Source organism: Belonocnema kinseyi, chromosome 9 (assembly GCF_010883055.1).
Source record: "Belonocnema kinseyi isolate 2016_QV_RU_SX_M_011 chromosome 9, B_treatae_v1, whole genome shotgun sequence".
Taxonomy (NCBI): domain Eukaryota; kingdom Metazoa; phylum Arthropoda; class Insecta; order Hymenoptera; family Cynipidae; genus Belonocnema; species Belonocnema kinseyi.
Genome location: NC_046665.1, coordinates 36,491,935 through 36,500,695, shown reverse-complemented (window position 1 = coordinate 36,500,695; position 8,761 = coordinate 36,491,935).

The window sequence follows — 8,761 nt, the reverse complement described above, 5'->3', positions numbered from 1 at the left end:
GCCAATACATAATTTAAAGGTCTTTCAACTTTTAGTACATCAAGTCTCTTCATTTTTAAAGCTGTAACGTAAAAAATCAAAACATTGTACATTGCAAACCTTTGTGATTAATTAATTCTAGGTAGTTTACGTATAAGCAGTCATTAGTAACTTTTAAATTTTATGCACTGCTCATTTTCAATAAGGAAATTATTTAATTATCATATTGTTATTTTATTTGGAAAATATATTTTTTTTAAACATTCTAAATAAAGTAAAATCTACCTTATGTAGTTTATTTTAATTTGTATAAAAATTAACAAGTATTTATCCTCATAATAATTTATTATATGCACAGTATTTGCAGTAATATTCTTGTTGTGGATAAAATAATGAAATATAGTATGAAATTCATATTTTTACAATTATAAACTATTACCGCTTCACTGTAATAATTGATATCGTTTCTTCCAATTACAAAAAATTGTATTTCAATTATTTAAATGAATATTTTACGTATAAAAACCTTTTAATACATACATTTTTCATCATTTGTAAAGTTAATTTACAAAAAATTATGCAAAATTTAATATTTACGAGAATTTTGAGGAAGCAGAGTTTGGAAACAATTTCTGTTAGGGATCTGCAGGTTTATTTACTTTTAGTGACGGAGGCCAACGCTAGATGGCGATGATTTGGAAGTGATGATGGGAGTGCCACCTGTATGGGAGGAGCGCAATCGCTGCGCCATCTGTAGTACACTCCTAACGGGAAAAAAGTATGTTCAGACACTCTCGCCATGATAAGTGACCACCGCCTGGTTTGAAGTGCGCAACTGAAAATTACTGAGTGTCTACGCAGTCGCCAGATGCAGAAGGCGATATAAATGGCGGTAAATTTGAAAATTGACACGCTGAAAATTGTCTAAAAATACAGAAGATTGTACAATTTCTGCTGTAGCACACAGCAGAATCGATAACATTGTTATTTAATAACATAAAGCATTTAAAAAAATGTAATGTCTAGAAAAAAATTAGCCTGACCAGTGCCTGGTCGGCTGCCGACGATGAAATATAACCAGGGTTGGCCCGGCCAGAAACCGGACGGCTCCCGACTTGGTGATTCGAGAAAAATGTAGCCCGATCGGCTCTCAACCAGTATCTGTCTATGAAAGCCAGCCAGGGGTAGCGCGACCGGGATTCGACTAAAAACCTTGTTGTGGTAGGATCAACCAGAAAAATTTTGCACGAGATGCAGAACACACTTGAATAAAGCAATTTTTTTCTTCATCTGCAATTAAACCGTTGTCGATCAAAAGGGGATACTCCCGAAACGCCGTCGTTATTTACAAAATTCCTATTATTGTGAAACTTATGGCTAGTTGGATACCAAAAACGTACAGGGGTAAAAATATGCGCTATAAAATTTGCTATTGAGATATGTTATGAAAAAACTAAATTTGACCCGAAAAATATGAACCAGGGGCCAACTAAAACGACGGCGTTTCAGGTGGGCGTCCAGATGCAAACGGCTCTTATTGTCGGTTTTAATTGAGGAGATACTCACAATTTTCTAACAAGGGGACCTGTTTAGACTTAGTAAATGAAAACATAAATCTACTTCTCAAACTTTCTCTGCCTAAATATTTTTGTTTCTAACGGCAGAATTTGTAAAGTCTTTTAGGTGGTGCAAAGGCACGTTTCGTCTTCAGAAGATAAAGGTTGCCATAAATTATGAACGCTTTCGTTACTGGAAAACAGCCCAAGTGTTGCCAATGTGGGCAATGGTCCCGTCTGACCATTTTCTTATGTGACGTTGCCAAATTTTGGTGGAAGAAACTTTCTTCTGATCTGATTCTACAATAATTTCATGCTGGATGAAATCATCTCGCAATCGATGGTCGACTTTCGTTGCAAATCGGATCAGCGAGATTCAGGAACTTACGAATGAAGACTGGAACCACGTGCGGTCCGAAGGTAATTCAGCCGAATTAATTTTCCGAGGAATCAACCTTGAAGATCTTCGAGAAAATAGACTTTGGTGGCAGGGACCGGAGTGGCTAGTGCAGCCCACACAAACGTGGCTGAAAAATATGAGTAATAAAATTAGTGAAGAAGCACACTTTCATGCACAATCTTAAGGTAGCTAAAGCAATTCGAATTGTGGGTCACCTGAGTGTGGCTGAGAGAGACAGGTCATTGACTTGCCGAACTAACGGATCTTGTAAGCTTAAAACAGATGTCAGGTAAAAGCAAATTAGTCCCTTTAAATCCATTCATTGGCGGGCTCGGTCTACTCAGAGTGGGCGGGCGCTAAGTTAACGCTTCGATACCATTTGAACAAAAGTCCCCGAATATATTATGGGAAACCTACCATCAGCGCGCGTTACGCCGCAACGTCCGTTTATGACATGCGGAGTCAATTATGCTGGGCCGTACTATCTTATCGACAAACTGCGTGGTCAAAATGTAACTAAGGCATACATTTGAGTTTTTGTGTGTTTTGCCACAAAGGCGGTCCACATCGAATTAGCACGCGATCTAAGCACTAATGCATTTTTTAATTGTATATAGCGATTTATCTCGCGTCGAGGAAAATGTCCAAAGATTTATTTTGACAACGGTACGAATTTTGTCGGTGCTCGAAATGAACTACACGAATTAGGTCAACTTCTAAAAAGTCATGACTTCGAAACAAATGTTACTGACTTCCTAGGGAATGAAAAAATATCTTGGCACGTGATTCCTTATAATTCTCCTCCCTTTGGAGGACTTTGGGAAGCAGCGGTGAAATCCACGAAAAACATTTGCGAAGAGTGACAGGAGACACTCGCCTTATGTATGAGGAATTATACACAGTACTAACCCAAGTCGAGGCATGTTTAAATTCCCGACCCTTATCTCCTATCTCCGCCGATCGTAATGACTTGCTTCCTTTAAAACCTGGTCATTTTCTTATTGGAGACTCGTTATTGGCTATTTCACAACATGATTTGCGAGACACGCCTCAAAATCGGCTCACTCGCTATGAGCACCTTCAGTATATGTTGCAGCATTTTTGGCAGCGTTGACAGAACGAATATCTCGGTCAACTCCAGAATCGGAACAAATGGCCTCAATTGGCAGCCCCCAGCTTGTACCTAGAACAATGGTTATTGTTCGTGAAGACAACCTGCCACCTCTCAAATGGCATTTAGGTCGAATCGAAAAGATTTACCCAGGAAAGGACAACGTAAATCGAGTAGTCTCGATCAAGGTTTCAGACTCGACGATTACACGTTCGGTTTCAAAAATTTGTCCACCGTCCATCGATCAGGAATTAGTTCAGATTCCTCAGTAAAATCTATTGTTATCGAATTGATGTATCTGTGAATCTGTGTAATTATTTTCAGCTTATGTTATACTTTATTGATATGTAGGGTTGATATATTTTTTTAATCGATTCTATTAATACTTTTTTATTGTATGATAATCATATATGTATCAATGCTACACCAAACTTATCAATTGTACCGATAATTGCAACTAATTAAAGGATATCATCGCTTCGTTATAGTTATCGTCTGCTAGATTGTGTTTTTTTAATCAATTTTAAATATTGCATTATATTTACTTTATGACTAACAACTTGGTTGAAAAAAAAATCTTTCAAAGTTTTCGGGATGTTTATACTTAGTAAATAAAAACATAAATCTACTTCTTAAACTTTCTCGGTCTAACTATTTTCATTTCTAAGGGCAGAATTTGTAAAGTCCTTTAGGTTGTGCAAAGGAACGTTTCGCCTTCAGAAGATAAAGGCTGCCATAAATTATAAACGCTTTCGTTACTGGAAAACAGCCCGAGTGTTACCAATGCGGGCAATGGTCCCGTCCGACAAAGTTAATCTTAACACGACGCGCTTTCACAACGGATAGCGTCAGCAGTGTCCGCTTCTTGCACCTTATTTGAATATTGAGAACTTTCACAGGTATTGACATTGATTTACAATGTAGCCATAATTGATGATTTCAAATCTTTCGAGTGAAGACTGAGACGCTAACGGTTGCTATGGTAACCAAAATGGCTAAAAGTGGTGGAGTGCGAATGGGGACGAAATTGGGGGAGCAGATGGCTAGACTGTGTATTCTTAGATCATGGACAGTGCGGTCTGAGACGCGAGCGTAAACGAAACTTTTAGCCATTGAAAAATTATGTAAACTTAGATTTAGCGCGACTGCAATTGAACCATTGTTTCTGTATCGTCACCTTTATGTATAGTTTCTATCATAAGATCTTTTTAATAAATAAGTTTAAATCATCTGTTTTGTTTGTGAATTTAAACATATGAATCATGCATTTTTAAAACAGCACGTCACAAGTTACTTGTGCGTGCTAATAGGACATTTAGGACTTCTTTTTTTTTGTTTAAATTTATACTCTCGTCAATGAAAGGTACATACCATTTTCCTACTATTAGAAAGATGTAAAATATACATTTTAATTTTAAAAATATGCTTTTATTTTTATTTGACCGAAAGTTGATAAATTACCAAGGAGAAACAAATTTTTTCAAGTTCGATATCATAGACAACTGTACGTGTGCTTTTTATAATTTAAAATTATTTTTAAATTAGTCTAGCCTGCTTATTCTATATATTTAAGGTTCGGGTTCTTAAGTTCCCGCCTGATCACGCGACAAGAAATACATATATGGAGTAATCCACACAATATTTTCCACAAAAATTTTTTTTCACGTAAAATATTTTTTTTTTGTTTAACTCACAAAAATATTCAATACGTATTTTTTTATTTCAATACGATCCGCCAAGTTTTCGAGAATATTTGTTTAAAAATTTTATGTTCATAAAAAAGTACCTTTCATCAAATGCTTACACGAAGAAAAATATATCGCATAATGATATCGCCCAAACTCTGTATTGAAATAAAGCGCAATATGATAACATCCAAGCAGGTTCCGGAGCTTTTTCGGATATTATAATGCACTAACATAGCTTGGCCACTACTAGAACCCTCGTATATATATTATAATAAGATAATAATATAATGTAAAATCTTGCAATGTACAATATCACGATTTCACGTTATTATAATGTGATAATTACTATATATAGCGCAGTAATTACGTTATGTATTACAATTCTTGCGATATCATTTTCCCCGTATGTACTGCAATATTAAACAAAGATATGAAAACTCATACGGAAGATAAAATGTGGGTCTTTTCCTCAACTTTCGAATAGAGTATACTAAAATCCACATTAATTATTTATTTAATAATATAAATAAAGTATTTATAAACAAATAGATTTTTTTAATTTGGACCTGTTTTAAGATTTTTTTATTTTAAAGAGTGGACAAAACGTTTTTCTTGCTCTGGTACAAATTTGGGAGTGGTTATTCAAATACTTTTGAAGCTATGTATTGTTCAATAGCAATACATTTTGAATATTTTAAATTAACAACATAAAAATATACGATTTTACAAGTTGATGGTTGTGTTTTGCTTATCGCGTAGGCAGTCGAGTCCCAGTCCGAGCGAGTCGCGCTGTGGTACATTTCGCGCGCGAGAGCCATTATTCAAAAAGGCATTGCTTCGAAAGTATTTGACTACCAAATCCCAAATTTTTAACAGATCAAACAACGTGTAGTCCACTCTTTAAAATAAAAAAAATAAAAAAACAGGTCCAAATCGAAAAATGTGTATTCGTTCATAAATACTTTATTTATATCATTAAATCAATAATTAAAGTGGATTTTAGTATACTTTATTCAAAAGTTGAGGAAAAGGTCCACATTTTATCTTTCGTATGAATTTTCATATCTTTGTTAAAATTGAAGTATAAGCAATTTAAAAAAGGTACTTTTCATGAACACAACATTTTTTTGTTTAATTTTCTCGAACACCTTGCGTGTCACATTGAAATAAAAAAACGCATCGAACAATTTTAAGTGTTAAAAAAGAAAAAAAATTTACGTAAATAAAATTTTGGTAGCAAATATCGTGTGGAATGCCCCATATATTGAGGAGAGTGCCCAAATATGTGTTATTCTCGTAATATGAGATAGCAGGGTTTTAGCTAAACTAAGAGGCCCACTATGTTGGTTCTATTACTAACTTCCAGCCCTTGAAGACAAAGTAATTTCGTGATGTCAATTTTCCATTGTGCTTCTAAATATCATGAGCGAAATTTTTGTGAAATCGGTGGTGGTCCAGTTCTTGGAAAGGAAGTCTTTAAACCCTATTTATTACGCATTAAATAAGTATTTAGCAGTAAACTCTGCCTGAAGGGATAGGGGATGAATAACTAAGTATGAAAATATCGATAGTGCTCAAGTTTTTCATTCGACATGTCCAGCGTAGTAAGTGCATAGTTTCATTTCACGGTATGGTTCTCATAATATGAGATACCTGTGGTTCTTATAACACACTCTGGCTGCGCGGGGGCAACTGGTTAGAAAAGGGTTTGTTACTACTACAAAAACTAAATATATCTAAATAGTAGTAAATTCATGCTTCGGAAACATAGAAGACAGTTTTTCATTGAAAATATTCCTTTATTTTGCATTTTATGAACGATTTCCTGGGGTATCTCATATTATGAGAATATTTTAACGAGTTTGGAAAAAGCCGTTTTTTTTTCTTGTATTTTTAGCCAAAAAAAATTCATATAATTTTTCATTTAAGCGCCTCATGGTTAACTAAATTTCCTTTAAAAATTACGTAGATCATTTTTTAATTCAGTCCATAGAATTCCGGCAATCACACCAAACAGAGTTGGTATCTCATATTTGGCTACTCTCCTATATCCATACAATATGGTATTCCTTCGGTCGCGCTGATTAGCATGTGGTTAGGCTAGGTAGTTTATCGATTCATCATTGAATGTTGACAATTTGCAATCTTCTTCGTGGGCACTTTGATATTTTATCATTTATTTATATTTCGAATTGCAAACGGTTTTCGTGATCGCTGTAGTTTTGACTGAAAGTTTCGCCTGGCAGATATACTGAAGGTAAATAAATAATGATCTTTTAATGTATCGGTATTCACTCTCAGAATTTATTTTTTCGTTAATTTTTGTGTGAAAGGAGAGAGATTTTTTTTAAACACATTGCTACAATATGTTTATCGAAACGTTTCTAGCAAATTATATTTTATTTTATTTCGAAATTCAGATCATCAGTTGGGGTTAGGTGACATAATGAAAATTTTGATTAAAATAGGGACACATAACCTCAAATTCTGGAGCGGTAAACAATGGATTACCTGTTTTTTATTTAACAATCTAAATTTAAATATGTATGTATATATATATATTCGGTTTTGATTCCTCTACAATGTAACCGAAAGGCCTATGACAAAGCCACCGAACGCGTCCTCGGGTTGCGGATAGAGGGTCCCTGTACCAAGGGCTTCTGCTGAATATGGTTACAAAAATAACTAGGCAGTCGCGGAAAATTGTCCAAAGGTGTTCACGAAGGAATTAACCCCCAAGCAAAAGTGTGAAAACCATGCCGAAAGCTGAATGGCACCGTGGGTGAGGTGTCTAGAACGGTGACTCTGGGATACCGGGTGACATCTCAGAGTACGCAGCCTTATCCTTGCATGCGGGGCTCTACAAGGATGGACCAACCCCTTTCCCTAGCTTCTCGTGGAAACAATAATGACATTGGGGGAGCCAATGAAAATGGATTCAATGCGATGGATCGGCGGGATCCCGCAACCTTTGGGTGGACGGAGCGACTGAATCACGACTTGCTAGAGTGCTACGATGCGAGTGTGGCCCCTGAACGAGGATACATGGCACGGCTGCATGCTCTGTGGTGCGAGAAACGCCCGGAGCTATCGCACTTTTCGCAGCAACTTCTGCGAAACCATGCTGAACTACTCCGTAAAAGAGGCTATGTAAGCGGAACGCCTATTCTACCACAGCTAGAAGAAGCCGGCAACAGAGAAAGAGAGGCGACACTAAGACCAACCGCGGGCAGACATCCAATAGATAAAGAGCGATGCTTTACGACCCCGAGAAACATCAACACCAAGGTTTCTCTCAAGCCTAAAGATCTGGCTGAAATGGTTGACGAGCTTCGTGGACATTTTTCCGGAGAATCCGACCTCTGGGCTATCAAATATTGTGTGTATAATGCAGCGAGAGCTTTGGCTGATGCGAACCGTAAAACAAAACCAACGGCTGATCATAAGACAGAAAGACGAATGCATCAACTTACCATAAAGATAGGCTGGGCAGGACAGTACGCGTCCCGCGTTCAATGTGTGATTGACTACATCACATCTGGCAGGAATTTTACCGCCAAGGTTCGAAAGTTCGCGCGCGAACTCCGGACCCGTTATCACACACTTAACAAGTCAAAGCTGCTGACCATCAGGCAGCATATTGTTGAGAGAATACGGATACTATCTGACGCTAAGAGATGTCTAGCGCGAAGTGAGAGGTGGGTCAGAGAAAATCAACAGTTTCTCTCTGACCCATCTCGACTCTTCCAAGACCCTCCAGTTACTGTCGAACACCCACCCAAACCAGAAGAGGTAGAAGTATTTTGGAGAGAAGTCTACGAAGTTCAGCATAGACTGGACAAAGACTCAGAAAATATAAAGATTTTCAAGGAGTTATGTGTTGCCCTCATAACACCTGATAAAGAATGCCCACCCAACACTACCAAGAAGGTGAAAAAAGTATTAAGAGGGATGAAGAATTATTCCGCACCGGGACCAGATTGTATCAAAACCTTCTGGTGGAAGAAGTTTTCTTCAACCCATCAGC